General features: G+C 30.9%; 1 protein-coding gene and 1 long non-coding RNA gene across 3 annotated transcripts in view; both read right to left on the reverse strand.

Moving 5' to 3' along the window:
• Positions 1-15823, reverse strand: part of LOC135138396 (ly6/PLAUR domain-containing protein 6B-like) — a 432620-nt gene that overhangs the window by 335707 nt on the left and 81090 nt on the right. The gene's annotated exons all lie outside the window — the stretch shown is intronic.
• On the reverse strand, positions 14532-15656 carry LOC135138042 (uncharacterized). The gene is made up of 4 exons (XR_010281970.1): positions 15407-15656; positions 15271-15357; positions 14596-14672; positions 14532-14549 (listed from the first exon to the last, which is right to left on the reverse strand). It is a non-coding gene; the product is annotated as an uncharacterized LOC135138042 (long non-coding RNA).

Genomic DNA, 15823 nt, shown 5'->3' on the forward strand with positions numbered 1-15823 from the left:
GATACAGATCAAAGTTTTGATGATGTGCCTAAAGAAACTAATTTGTTTTATGTAACAGATCATGAATTTTCTGATAAGAAGGAATACTACAATAGCGAATATGAGTTGAAATCCCAACAAGCTCAGTTACACAACATAGCTTATTTACAGTCAGATGATCGATATTTTATTTACTTTGTTACTAAAGAAACTAAAGCTCATAAATCATCTTACGAAGATTTGTTTTATTCCTTGGTCAATTTGAAAGATTTTTGCTTGACTTAGGGCCGGTTGCATAAACGCAAATCAAATTTAATCTCTGATTAAGAACAATGGTAACTATGATAATAACAATCGTTACTATGGAGTTAATCAGAGATTAAATTTGATTTGCGTTTATGCAACCAGCCCTAAAGGTATTTCACAACTGGCTACTACTACTAAAAATTTTAAAGCAGAACAGTTGCAGATCAATACAGTTAGAACAATGATAAAATATATTTTTAAAAACACAAACGTAAGCATTAGCCTCTGTCATGAAAATGTCCATAATAATCTGACCCCTGAAGAAGTGCAAGAAGTACTAAAAGAATTTCACGTGACTCCCACTGGAGGTCACGAAGGTGTGAACAAAACTTATAACAGAATCAGACAATACTATAAATGGAAAAATATGTTTAAAGACATTTAGAAATTTATAAGGTCATGTTCACAATGTCAGAAAAATAAATGTTCAAAACGTACGAAACTACCAATGGTCATAACAACAACTTCATCAGTTCCTTTTGAGAAAATATTTTTAGATGTGGTAGGTCCTCTAAATCAGTCCGAAAATGGAAACAAATACATACTTACTTTTCACGACGACTTAACCAAATTTTATATAGCTATTCCGTTACCAAATCAAGAAGCAAACACAATAGCTCATGCCTTCACCACACATATTATTTGTCAGTACGGATTGCCAAATTACGTAGTCACGGATCAAGGAAGTAATTTCTTGAGTGAAGTCTATAAAACAACTTGCAGTATTTTAAAAATAAAACATATTTGTTGTACTAGTTATCATCCGCAATCGAACGGAAGCTTAGAAAGATCTCATAGAACTTTAGTCGAATATTTGCGAAATTTTATAAATCAAGATTTGACTAATTGGGATGAGTTTTTGCCGTATGCAACATGTAGTTTCAATACCACTCCGCATACTTCAACAAGTTATTCTCCTTTTGAATTATTATATGGTAGAAAAGCGAAACTACCTTCGTCTATAACTAGAAGTCCCGAAACGTTTTATAGCTATGATGATTACTACAATGAACTAAAATCAAGAATGCAACATAATAATGAAATTGCTCGCAAAAATTTATTAAATAGTAAAGTCAAGTCTAAACAATATTATGATAAATATATAAAGGAGCTTGATTTAAAAGTTACTGACAAGGTATATTTAGTAAACGAGGAAAAGAAAATCGGTAAAACGAAAAAACTGCAACCTCTTTATAAGGGGCCATATGAAGTAGTGTCCATAGATTCCGATGTGAATTGCACTATTAGGATAGGCAAGAAATTGGTAGTAGTTCACAAAAATAGATTAAAAAAATGTATTGAGTAAATGATACATATCTTTACTTTTCTATCTCTTTTCTATTTCTTTGAAATTTAAAATTTAAGATTTTTGTAAACGTAAATATTATTGTTGCAGGGTCAAGGATTCGATTCAAAACCATGACCTACCTTAAAATAAGTCATGTTATATTATACTGATACGTCAGCACTTTCATTCACGCAGGTGGTCTAGATTCATGTAACTAGACAATATACACATTAACGTATTTTTTTATCAGGATAAACTTTGTTTTGTAATAGTTATTAAACTGATTCATCCTCGTAATTAAGATTTGATAAAAATGTCAAGCCTTCCAATACACTTGTCAGGGTCGAATTTGATTTTTATTCAACCACAAAAGCCGTATTTAATAATAGATCCTGTACGACAACACTATTTTCTTTTCGAATATTCTGAAATTCAAGAATGCTACATTTGTAAGCAATCACACCCTATCTACTTAGTGCACATGCATGGGGGTTGTGAGTCGAATTTACTAACTCCTGTTGATAACATACCTAAATCTTGTGAAACACGGGTAATGAAGCTATCAAATACCATTTTTATACAATTGGCTTCTCCAAATTCGTGGTTGGTAATTACGAATAAAGAAGAGTATATAAATATTAACTGCAAACCATCCGATCAACGATATGTTCTTTCATTAAATCATACTGGCATTTTGAGATTAAATTCGAATTGTAGCGGTTACACAAAGTCACTAATACTAAATACACAAAATTACTTCTCGAGCGAAATCTTCACGAATTTGATTCCTCGATTAGATATTACAGATTCAATTCATATAAATATGTCTGAATTTGGAAATTCCCAGTTGTCAGAGCTGTCATATAATCCTTTAGTGATCGATAGAAATAATATTCAAAAATTGAAATCAATAAGCGTAAAAATCGACGATTTAAAACGTAACCAAAAACTTAATTATTTAGAGAATAACCAAAATTCGCATAAAATGCACATATTTTCAATGTATGTGTTAGATTTGTTAGGAATTGTTGTAGCAGTAATAATTTTTTTGCAGAAGATTAATTTTTGTAAGAGGACCACAAGCAGCATGACTGGGCATGACAATCTGGAGGTGGTGTTGATGAAAGTTGCACCAATCCCAACCTTAGGTACAACTTTCAAAATTAGGGGGGAGGTGTTGTAAAGTAAAGTAGGTTATTGTTGCATTATTGTTGCATTATAATTTCATTTCGCCATAGTTTTGTTAGCTATATTAAACTAGGTTGCTTGTCCAAATGTTTTGTAATCGCTGACTCCTCTGTATTTTGTAAGAATATGGTCAGTTGCCCTCGTTACGAGGAAGTTATAAATAGAGGAGTCAACGAAGAGACAGGGAAGAGAGTGTGTGTAAGGTAGAGAAGAAGTTGCCATGTGATTATGACCATGTAAAGTTGTCTTGTAAGTTTTGTTATGTGGGCAGTGAAATAAACGGGAAATCGAAACATATGTGTCTAAGTCACAACCCCTTCACAACAGCATCAAATTTTATTCTACAATTAACATTTCGATTCAAAACGTTTAGAGAATTTGACACCTTCATTTCGTTAAAATGGTTAGATTGTAAAAGATCCACATTTAATTTAGACGCAAATTGCAGCTCAAATTTGCCTTCTTCTTGACAAAAATCTTTAATGTGTTGTACATCAACCAAATCAGAAGTTAGTTTATATTTTTCAACAAAATCAGTTGGTAATTGGATGATTCTGTTTTGTACCAAACATTGCTTCATATTTTTTAATAAATATGGCCCATCTGCTAAAAAGTAAATTTTTTCGCCATTAACTGGGTTTAGGACATAATTTTTTGTTTCGCATTTTCTTCCAGCTTTTATTTCAAAGGTTTTCCACATAGCTTGATTCGTCGATCCCATATCTGAGGTTACAGAATGAACCTTCAAACCAATTGCACTGATTTTCTTAAAAAGTTCTTTAAGAACATCAGCTAGAACTGCCCCATTCATCCTGTCTCCAGTAAAATGGTATGAAACAATTTGTTTCCAGCGAGTAGTTATACCTCCCACAAGAATTACCAACGGTTTGGTCGCTACTCCTTCATGTTTTGGTAAAGTAATTCCCCCAATATACGTCCCACTATGTACACAATACTTAATCCCAGCTTTTATATCCACTTCGTCCAATGCCACCATACAATCCCTCCCAAAATCCTGAATAAGCGATTCATATTTAATTTTCAAAAACCCTATAATTTCGTCCAAAACTCTAGATTTAAACTCTAAATTTTGTAAATGAAAATTCAATGTTCGAATAGCTGGAAATGGTAGTTTCATTTTTCTTAATAAGTTATATCCACTGTATAGTTTTCGTTTGCTCGGAACATTTTTTGACTTTTTTTCCTGTTAAAGCCTCAATTTGATCCTTTGTTAATATATTTGCCAAATTTTTCCTTAAATTTTGGCCATATGTTTCCCATTGATCTTCACAGAAACGTTGGCCGCAAACTTGGCGCAATGTTCTTGTTTTTTAACCATAGTCCACGAAAATACTAGCCCCGCCCACCCGCCCTCTCTTCTCTTAGCAGGTACTAGATATCCCTCATTTTTACCGCCTAAAATTTGTCCTTTACTTATCAGTTCTTGATTGAAAGACGGAAAAACATATTCTTTTCAAGAATAATTACAGGCGATACAAATTCTCCCCCCTCACCTGCACCCTCTCTCCCACCGCCCGGGTTTAATCACCCCCGGCCGCCGCCCCCAACACGTCCCGTAACAAGTAAAGCGTCTCATTCGGCGGCGCATATCAGAATTCAAGCGTCGTCTGGCGTCGCGACGCGCGTTACATCTCGTCACAGCCGCCGCCGATACTTTCATTACAAGGGAATTCCGTGACCGCTCGCGTCTAAGCCGCCCTGATCTATTCGAAACAGTCGCGGTGGAATTCGGCCGGAATGTTATGTGAATGTGTGGCCATTACGTACGCAGGTCTCGGAGGGTAGGTCTCAAGCTCGGAGTAATCGGGGAACCGCATAAAAAGCCAGGAACGGGCCGTGAGCTATGGGAAGGAGGAGGAAATGATACAAAGGACCTGTTATTGTGGTTTATGATAAAGATGTGGTTTAGCTTTTTGGAATGTGAGGGTTGGGGATTTGTTTGGGGGAGGATTTTTGTAGGTGCAAGTGTGGGGGTTTCAAGGAGGGTTAATGTCGAAAATAATTCGCGGGAGGTGGCAAGAAGAGGATTGTTGGTGGATGGGCGCCGGGGAGATTATGTCGTGTTGGTTTTTCAGCTATGTTTTACGATTATGCGGCTTGACTACGTTGCCAATCATCTGTTAACATCCGAGATAAGGAGGATACTAAAATCAAGCGGGGAGGTTTCGAAAGGAAAATATGATAAATAATGTGGCGTAGTGTCAATAAAATAAAATAATAGGGTATGGATAGTTGAAAAAATCGTTCACTTGACCTGTTGGGATTATTATACTTGGTTCGTCTTCACAAAGAGAAGATTAACTCAGTAGCGAGTGAAAATCTAAAGCGAGTTTGTTAGGAAACCTCTATATTTTTTACGCGACGATCCAGGAATTAATAAGTTAGATGGAGCTTGTAAGGAGCACGATCTTGCATATTAACGAAATATAACTTCAAACAAATCTATTTCATCAAATAAAATTTAACCATAAGTATAGTATAGTAACAGTATATATAATAATATCATTGTTTAAATATATTATAGTTGGACAACCTAATACAAATTTTACTTCGCCTAAATAGTGAGCTTTAGGACAAGGAATCCAGGGGGCGTGGGACAAATTTTTCGTCAACGGGCATTTTCACTACAGTGAGCCAACGTATTAGGTTTATTTTACTCTAAATCAGATGGCGCCATCAAACATTAGCAAAGGCAAACACCCTTCACTCTGCTCTTATACGAGGAGTTATCCATAAATCTATAATTAACATTGTTCCGTAAACAGTAATGTGTATAAACATATATGTACAAAATATGAAAATATACTTGACATAAAAAATATGAAGCAACGCGTTGTAACGTGATAAGAAAGAATTGAATTTAAATGAATTTGACGCATATTTTTATTTGACTATATCTGAAGACTGACAGAAACTTCCCAAGGGTTTTTAAACTGGTATAATTGTTTAGTTTTACAAGATTAAAGTAAAACAAGATTTTAAGTAAAATTTAGATTCGTGGTGTTACAAAAATATTAACACAAAATGAAAATATATGTTCAAAGTAAATAACAGAATGACATAAACTTTCGGCGTTAACATTACAAATAATTACAAGAGAGAAAAAAACGCATAAAGAACTTAAGAGGCATGTTTGTAATATCGAGTTGTTAAAGGCTGCTTTGAAGACTGTTTGTTTCTATGAAAAACAATTGCTGTTATCGGACATTTAGGTAGATTTTGTTCCAAAAATACGAGATAACTAATTGTTTCTTGAACTAGTTTACGTAACTTCTAAAATTTAAAAAGGATACGCCGTTCTGCTGTAATAAAATCTAGAATAAGGTCAAAATCACACTAATATTACATCTGATTTTGTTAACCACATGAATATAATTTACATTAAAATAAGTTACAGACATTGTTTGAAATGTTTATTATAGTTCGAAAACAAGATAAAATAAATAAATAAATAAATAAAATGTGCAGTTTATAAACTTCAGAATTTTTGTATAAAAATAATCATGTTTGAAGCTTTATTTTGTCTGTTCCATTTTATTGGGTGTATTGGGCCCCTCTCGGGATATAACACCGACATCATTGCACTGACCCAACGTTCTTCAACCTATGATATGATTGATTTATTACTTCCGTTATGCTGGCCCTACACACAGCGATTTGGTTTTCGGATTTTCGGCTAGATCTGCACAGTTAAAACTTTTTGCACACAGAGTATTTTGTTCACGCCAGCATCAAAAATACTACGCCGAAGGCACTTCTTCAAGTGTTATTTTTTTTAAGATCTCATATTTGTCAGCGTTTCCAAAATTTTCTTCCTTGCACAGGTCAACTAATTTTTCGTAAACCGCTTTTAAAATTTTTGTTATTGTATTTTTTACTTTTTAATTTTCTAAGGCATGAAAAAATCCCATATAGGTTTCTATGAATTTATTAACGAAATCAACTGATAACTTGCGCGCCATTTTGTGTTAATTAACACTAATAGTGATTATGAAAATTTTATAATTATCATTTTAATGAAATTGTGTTCTTCACTTCGCAAACAATTTAAAATTACCGCTAGTCAAGCACCTGAAAATCCATCTCTCCCAAATATGTCTTTCTTGGCACGATTTGTAATCCGAAGTCTCCCTCCACATGCAATTTTTCGTCGCCTGAGAACTTGTTTGATCTACAGACCAAAGCACATTCAGGCCAATATCGGCTTTAAGCGATTTATCTATAAACCGATATTCGTTAGAGTTGATGTGATACACATCCACTACGAAGAACTAACCCATTTCGACCGTTGGACTTTACAACGAATAAGTGAACAAAGTTCTTGAACATCTTAACGATTTAATACATAATGTTCCCGAATGACAAAATTTACATTTCAAATTGTATTATCAAATTACACACCAAAATTTGTCACGAACAATGAAATGACGCAATCTCCAAATTTTACAATAGTAAAATTGTAGTTTCGCCCCGTTTACGGTTTATGCATCCGTGTCGAGTTTTCACCTTAGACGTCAAGATTTTTGGAAAAAAAAATCAACATTTTCCAATTTATAATGTTATGTATTTAAATTTTAAAAAGTAGAATAGTCCTGATCTTGTGATTTATACCTAAATACGCTATTGGGATTTTTCGGCTTGTCGATTTCTCGATTTTTCAACTTTAAATATGTTTCAATATTTCAATTTTGGGCTTTTCCGATTCCTCCATTCCTTAAATTTTCTATTTCTCGATTTTTTTATTTTTCGATTTCTCAATCTTACGATGTTTCAATGATACGATTTCTCAATTTTTGTCCTCTTCAATTTTACGGTTTTTAAATATTTCGATTTTTCAATTTTTAAAATTTTCACGTTTCTAAATTTTCAGTTTGCCGATTTCTAAAGTATTTTTTTTATTTGTCCATTTCTGGATTTCCTAAAGTTTCGATTTTTCACATCTTCAATTCCTCAATTTTTCGATTTTTTAAGATTACGATTTTTCAATTTTGCTTTTTTAGATTTTCGATTTCTCAATTTTCCAGTTTTTTAATTTCTCAATTTTTTGAATATTTCTTTCAGTTGAGATTTTTCAATATTTTAATTTTTCGACTTTTCGATTTTTGAATTGATGGATTTTTTTTTATTTCTCGTTTTTTTCCTTTTTGGATTTTCAATTTATTGTAAACTTTAGATTTTTCAATTCTGGGACTGTTTAATGCTTCGATTTCTCAATTTTTAAACTTGTTGTTTTAATATTCCAGTTTTTAAAATTCTAGGTTTTTCGATATCTCGAGTTTTCAGTTCTTTTATATTTCAATTTTTCAATTTTTCGATTTTTTGAATTTTAATTTTTGATTTTCCAGTTTTTCTTTTTTAAAATTTTTCGATTATTCAATTTTTTAATTTCTCAATTTATCGAATTCATATGTTTCGTTGTTTTGATTGTTAAATTTCTCAATTTTTCAATTTTTAACTTTCCTTTTCGGCTTCCGACTTCTCAATTTCTCGATCCTCCGATTTTTAGATTTTTCGAAGTCTCAGTTTTTGAATTTTTCGATGTTTCGATTTTTGGATTTCTCGGTTTTTCGATTTTTTCTTTTGAGCTTTTCAATTTCTGGATTTTCCAATTTTTCAATGCCCCGATTTTTCAGTTTTTCAAATTGAATTGGAGTTCTCGATTCTTCAATTTTGCGATATTTTAATTATTCATTGTTTTAAATTTTAGTTTTTTCGATTTCTCGATTTTTTGACTTTTCAGTTCTTCAGTATTTAAATTTTTGAATTTTTCAAATGTTTGCGTTAAATTTTCAGTTTTCTGATTTATCAATTAATCTATTTTTGATTTTCCCACTTCTCAAAGTTTCGATTTTTCAGTTCTTCAATTCTTCGATTTTTCGACTTCGCTTTATTGGTTTGCCGATTTCCCAATTTTTGGATATTTCTTTCAGTTTTGATATTTTTCAATACTTCGATTCTTTCATTTTTCGACTTCTAGATTTTTCTATTTTTTATTTTTGGATTTTCAGTTTTTTGTTTTTTATTTCAATTTCTCAATTTTTCAACTTTTTCCTATATTTTAATTTTTTAAATTTACGAATGTTTAAATTTTTTGAGATCTCAATTCACTGAGATTCGGATGTTTCGATGTTTTGATTATTCAATTTCTCGCTTTATCAATTTTTTCATATTTAAGTTTTCGATTTTTCAAATTTTGACGTTTCTGAATTTTTAGTTTTCGGATTTCTCAATTAATCTATTTTTTTATATTCCCATTTCTCCACTTCCTAAAGTTTCGATTTTTCAGTTCTTCAGTTTTCCAATTTTTCGATTATTCAGGATTTTGATTTTTCAATTTTTCGATTTTTTAAGTTTGCGATTTTTAGACTCTGCTTTTTTGACTTTTTTTTTTTCTCAATTTTTTAATTTCCTAATTTTTTGATATTTCGTTCAATTTTGTGATTTTTCAGTTTTTCGATTTCTCAATTTTAACTTTTCAATTTTTGAAATTATTAATTTTTTTCGATTTTTTGAGTTTTCAGTTCTCTATATTTTAATTTTTCAATTTTCGGAATTTTTAAATTTTCGATTGTCCAATTTTTTTTATTTTTCGATTTTCCAATTTTTCGATGTTTCGATTTTTGAATTAACCGATTGTTCAATTTCTCGATTTTTAAATTTTAGATTTTCCAATTTTTATTTTTTTGATTTTTTAATGTTTCGATTTCTCGATTTTACAATTTTCCCATATTTGAATTTTTCAGTGTTTTAAATTTTCGATTTCGAGGATTTACTGTGTTACAGTAGTCATTACTCATAAAGAACGATTATTGCTGTGCGTTAAAATGCCTACATACTGATAAGCACGTACATACAAGACACATTTAAGGCTGTTTTAGTATAATTTTTGCAATTTTAAATTTATTTCTTGATGTCTAAATCGTATATATTTAAATGTTGATGAATATTTTGTGATACAATCTTAGGATAAAATGCATTTTAGTTTCAAAAATAATATGTATTTAATGATTTGACAACTGTTAATAAAAAAAATACGTAAGAAGATGTTCATATTGAATTAATTTGGTGTTCATAGTTTGATGATCATCCATAGTTATTCTGGAGGCAAATTAGATGACTTGTTACTTATTAATTAAAGTAGTGGTCGTTTAATTTCGTATACCTTTAAAGTGGACGAAGGGATGCATATTTGTTAGCCATGCAGTTCATGGATAATAGGTATACCGCAATAATATTAAATTTTTGTTACCTTAACCTTGAAACAGGTATGCACTACATATACATATATTAGAGTAAAGTCTTCAACACGTACGTTTGCTTATTTTGTGACTGCTCCCCGTACAACGTACTGATTACACACTAAAAAATAAATGGTTCCACGAATTATAATATCGGCAATTCCTACAATATTTTGTGGTCATATATAGGACAATGATTATTTTAGTTACAAACATCATGAATTTATTGTTAATTTTTATGGTTACAAGAACTTTAAAATATTGTAAATCTGTTAACCACAAAACTGTGGTTATAAAAGCCAAAAATGTTGTACTTGCTGGAACCATATTCTACGGTCTTATTAAACAAAATTTGATAATTGTCGTAACAAAAAATTATGTATTTCAACTGTAATAAATGATATCATGAACGATATTTTATGGTTGTTACTGCCGCACCATTAATTAATTAATTAATTAATTGATTAGCACTTTTGGAAGGAATTAAACAAAAACTCGTATTTTATTGAAAGCATAGGTATATTGAATATAAAATGAAAATATAAACATAAACATATAAAGAAAATTAAACAATACTTCTTAACATTATAGAAACATATTTATATATTAGGCTATTACATAATATATATATATATGATGAATATATGTACTTCAGTTGTTATGTCTGTTTAGACAGAACTATTTATATTAATTAAACTATTTCCATCGTATGACATATGGTATAAACAATTGACGTGTAACTTATCAATCTCCTGAAGTTCCTCTGTTTTAATGTCATTTTGTAATTTAACATAATATGCATGTAAATGCTGATCATAACCTAAAGTTTCAAATAACTGGAACGTTATCTTTATAATATCAACTTCAGTTTCAGCAATAGAACATACACTGCCAAAAACTGGATGTGATTCTGTGAGATACACTATTAAAATAGTCCCGTGTTTTATTAGTTTGTCATAAACTTTTATCCATTTATAAATAAATCCTTTTTGTTTGTTATATTCTGTAATTGTAGATTTTTCAATAAATCGGGAAAATCCATCCTTAGATATCAATTTGTTACATAGTTTTAGTTGGTGTCGGATTGCAATTGTTAAGCAAATATTTTTTTTTGAGTAAGAAATATTAGATATATTTTTTAGAGTTCTGTGCTTTGATTCGAATCTCATTGACCAAAGATTTATTAAGGGACCAGACATTCGCATAATTAAAGGATAGTGAATCATGTTGTGATGCTTTGGTTTTAAACTGTACCCTAATGAACATAAGATTTGGTGATGTTCTGAAATAAGGTTGTTTAATAAAAGTGTAGAGTCCATATCAAATTTTGAAGATAAAACAATATCTAAAATACTCCGAAGAGATAAATATAATCGCCAATAAATATTATTAGAAGGGACCAAATGACCAACCATGATTCCAAAGAGAGTCACGAAATATAAGGTTTCCGAAGCTGATAATCTTATGTTGCCATTCTTTAAATGCTCCTATTTAATAATAGGTAAATTGCAACGAGCTTTATGATTAAATGCCAAAATCATTTGATTTAAGGCTTCAAGAGAAAATAATTTTGCTTCATATATATAATTTTTCAAAATTATCTCTAGGTCATATTTACAAACCCCTTCTAGGAGATCATGCATTATATCTACTGAAAAATTCCTAATTACGTGAAAATTTCGTAACTGATTCCAAACGGGTGGACTTTTAATGCCAGATGAGCTACTGTCGCAACTGGATGTATCAGCGGAATAATTTTCAAAATTACGAAATAAGCTCGAATCTTCGGTCAGCTGAGATTTCATCTTAGCTCTATCTACTTTACAGATTCGACAACAACGATTAGCTGTAAAACTTTCAACGAAACCTAATATTGAATTTAATCCAAGGTTGTCTCCAATTATTAATCCCAAAGAAAAATATAAATGGTAATTGATACCGTCTACATTAATTGCAATTCCTACGCTTTCTAAATATTTCAATTCATCTATCACAACCTGAAATATGTTATTTCCTATATCTTTACGAGCACTAGATCGAAACAACTGAACAAAAAATATGTTTTCCAAAAGAGACTGAAATTGTTTTGGAAAGCATGGCACCGAGATGTAAACTACACCTAATTTGTTCACACCAGAATGTGATCCTAAAACATTTCCTGATTCAAAATCGTCAAAATATAAAAATAAGGGAATAACTAATTTCCCAGAGAATGATTTACGGATGTCTTGCCATAAATTACACTGAACAAAATTCTCAAAGAGACTCGTAGAATCCAGAGATTTTATATAATCTAAAGTTGCACTTAAAACATTAGGAAGTTCAAACACACGTTTTAAAACCTTCCGTAAAGGAATGAAAACAGTTGTCTCCTTAATGCTAACATGTTTGGGACACACATTTTCTGAGTAAGTTTGTAGTGATTCAGAAAGAACAATTTCTACAGGTTTAATATATAAGTCGTGTTTTTCTAAATATTTAAATATCATATGTTCTGATCTGAACAACTTAAATTTACTTTGAACATACGAAAAACTTGAAGAAATGTATTCTAATTCATTATTTTTGATATTGCATGGATCAAAAGTTGCTTTTAAAATATGTTCTATCTCTGAAAGTAAATCTCTAACACTAGAGATTATATTTTGCACTTCTGAACGGGGCACTGAGTTACTTTTATATAAGTGAGAAATAAAAAGCGCAATACTACTCTCAATTTGATTTTCCTTATTTGCAATTATGTCATTATATAATCTGTTACTAAAAGGTTCACAATAATCAGAAACTGTTGGTTTTGAAACAACACTATTGGGAGCTGTATGGAATAAAGGTAGTGTAAAATTTGTATCTGGACTACTACACTGACCTGTAACGTTGTTAGACAACCACTGAGTATTCAGAAAGTTTTTTCTGTGAAAATTCGAAAGATGTTTGTAAAAAGAGTTGTATGAACTAAATTCTCTTTGACACGAATACGAAAAAATGCAGCGAATATATTTACCATCATAGGAATGTCTATATTTCATATGCAATAATAATTTTTTTTTTGAACTTGAAAATTTGTGACAACAATTCATTATTTTTAAATATTACTTCTCACTCTCAGATTCATTACACAAATCAGATATCAGAGCAGAAACAATTGAAGACTTTTTGTCCCACTCTGTCTTTAAATCATAGATGTAAATTTGTATTAACTGCCAAACATGAGAACATTCAGGTGGATATTCTGCAACAATTGCATGAATTATTTTAAAACAAGTGTTTACACTTTTCAAGGCCGATTCAAAAGGATATGTACAGTTATCGATGGAAATATAGCCCTTCAGGTTGTTCAAATCTGGTCCAACAATTGTTATTAGAGGTTGGCATAATTGTTTGGTTTCCGCATATTTTCGATGTCTTCGTTCCAACATCAATTGCATCTCTTCACTGGTTTTCACGTAAGTAATGAAACTGTTCGCTACTTCAACTTTAGACGGTTTCCATTTCTTTTTATTTGTCGTAACAATCACTACTGGCATTAGATACGGTAGTGTTAATAAACTTAGAACAGCAGTGGCGTCTAAACAGAAAATTATTGTTAACTCAAATTACAAAGAAATAAATCAATTGGTTTTACCTTCATTCAAAATATTAATGTTTTGATCCGGAAAATGTTGAGTCAGTACGCCTCGGTATTGGGCCAATCGTAATATAATATGTTTTTTTTTATGTATTTCGGCAAAAAATATTTCTGATTTTTTGGGATAAAGATAATTGAAATCAATTTCCAGCTAAAAAAATATACCACCTATAAAAATGTGAACTTACATAATATACTGTTATATTACTTACTAATTGATAACCTAAGAACTTTTCTAAAATTTTATATTCTTGAAAATATTCTTGGATAGTTGTGGTTGTATTCTGGTTATAGCGGGGAATTCTTACACATGTAGTGGCCTTCCATTTAGCCAAAACTTCTGGCCAAGGTTCTGTATTATACCTTAACCAACAACAAAAGTCTTCCACGTCATCCTCGTAATCTTGACTACCTATTAAAAAAAAAGCGTAGGAATTATATCTTCAAAAATTAATTACATACGTACTCGCTATTTCAACAGTTTCATGAACTTCAAGGCTTGATGATGGACACGCAGTGGTGAGAACGCCAGATTTTTTCAACTTCTTTCTTTGATTATGGTAACGATCAACTAATTTACCCCTCATACACTGGACAGTTTTTTTGTTTTGTCTAACATACGGTATATAGTATGTGGAAATATCTTCGTTCGGGAATTCTTGCTTTATGAGACGGGCTAATTGTAAAAGTCTTCTGGTCGGAATACTAAAATAGCAATTTTTTACAAAAATGTATGTTCGATTTTCAGTTCTTTCGTTAAAACATACTAGGAATTAATGTCTTGTAGTAAATCGTGATCGATTAATAATGCAACGAGATCATCTCTTAATTGCGGTGTTAAATGGTTTTTCTGGGCCAATATATTACGACCTTTTATAGAATTTTGCAAACATTTTTTCAAATCCTACAAAGCAATGACATCTTACAAAAAAATATATGTGTTTACTTACAAGCTCGTATGTCACTTCCAGATTTGGAAGTTTTTCCAAAAACGAATCACACCGTTTATACGGTACCGGTACAATATCTAAAAACACCATTCAAACATAAAACTTCACTCTTAATAAAATAACAGTAAGTCACTAAGCACCTGGTCCTTGATATTTCATTAAACAACAAAAAATCATCAAAGAATAGAGTGGGTGATTTTACTACGTTGGGCATGCTGATTCTAAATCTGCAATTAGTTTTTTTTTTTTTTTTTTGTATACGTTACATTATCGAGATGATCGACATAACTGATGAATGACTAATTGAATTTTATGTTTCTGCGAATATGATCAAACGTGTATATTCATTTCCGATGATTATAAAGCATTTTTATGTACCATTGCATTATTAAAAAATATCAAGTAAAGTGGAATTACGTGACAACGTCGCATTGGAATTTACGGTTCTAAACCTGAGGAAGAAGCCACTGAGAATATGTAAAAATATAAGTAAGGTGCTACATTAAAAAAGCTAAGCTGTGTAGTATGTGTCAGACACAGAACATTCTGTGTAGTTAAAAATAATTTAATGATACTCAAAGACCCGGACAACTTTTCTATTTTCAATAATAATTGAGTTATCGCTTAGTGACTCACCCCTGTATATATATGTCATTACCAAATATCATACAGTACCTAAAGGTAAATTATCATCCACTCTATAAACTGTAGAGCACGTGCCTTTACTAGTGCTGGGAATGGGTTCTTGTGTCTCTTTGTAAACTAAAATTATATACATAAAAATATGTTTTCACTTAAAACCATACATTACCTGAAGTATCACTAGGAGCATCATTTGTCTTAACTACTATTGTTTCTAAGCAGTTATTATCTGTTATTACATTTTCTTCGTCAATTCTATTGTACAACTGTCTAAAACCTTCTTTAAATTTAATTCTGTCCCCATACTTTGCAATCAGTTCTTTGAAATCTTGTGAATCTGTGTTAATTTTTGAGAATGTATCATCATCTATCGCTTCTTCTGAAAAATAATATTACAACATTTAAAAGTGATGTTAATAAAATTTACAGTTATTTATTCGTTGTTACAGTTATGGAAACGAACAATTTATATTGTACATACTTATGTATGCATTTTGGCAAACCACATTTTAAATTACTTTTAAAAGGAAAAGATACTACACGATTTTGCTTTAATTCTCCAAAATTTAAAAGAAAAAGGTTGGTG

This window comes from Zophobas morio, unplaced genomic scaffold, assembly GCF_036711695.1.
Source record: "Zophobas morio isolate AGI-343-1 ecotype UQ-CSIRO unplaced genomic scaffold, CSIRO_AGI_Zmor_V1 ptg000030l, whole genome shotgun sequence".
NCBI lineage: Eukaryota > Metazoa > Arthropoda > Insecta > Coleoptera > Tenebrionidae > Zophobas > Zophobas morio.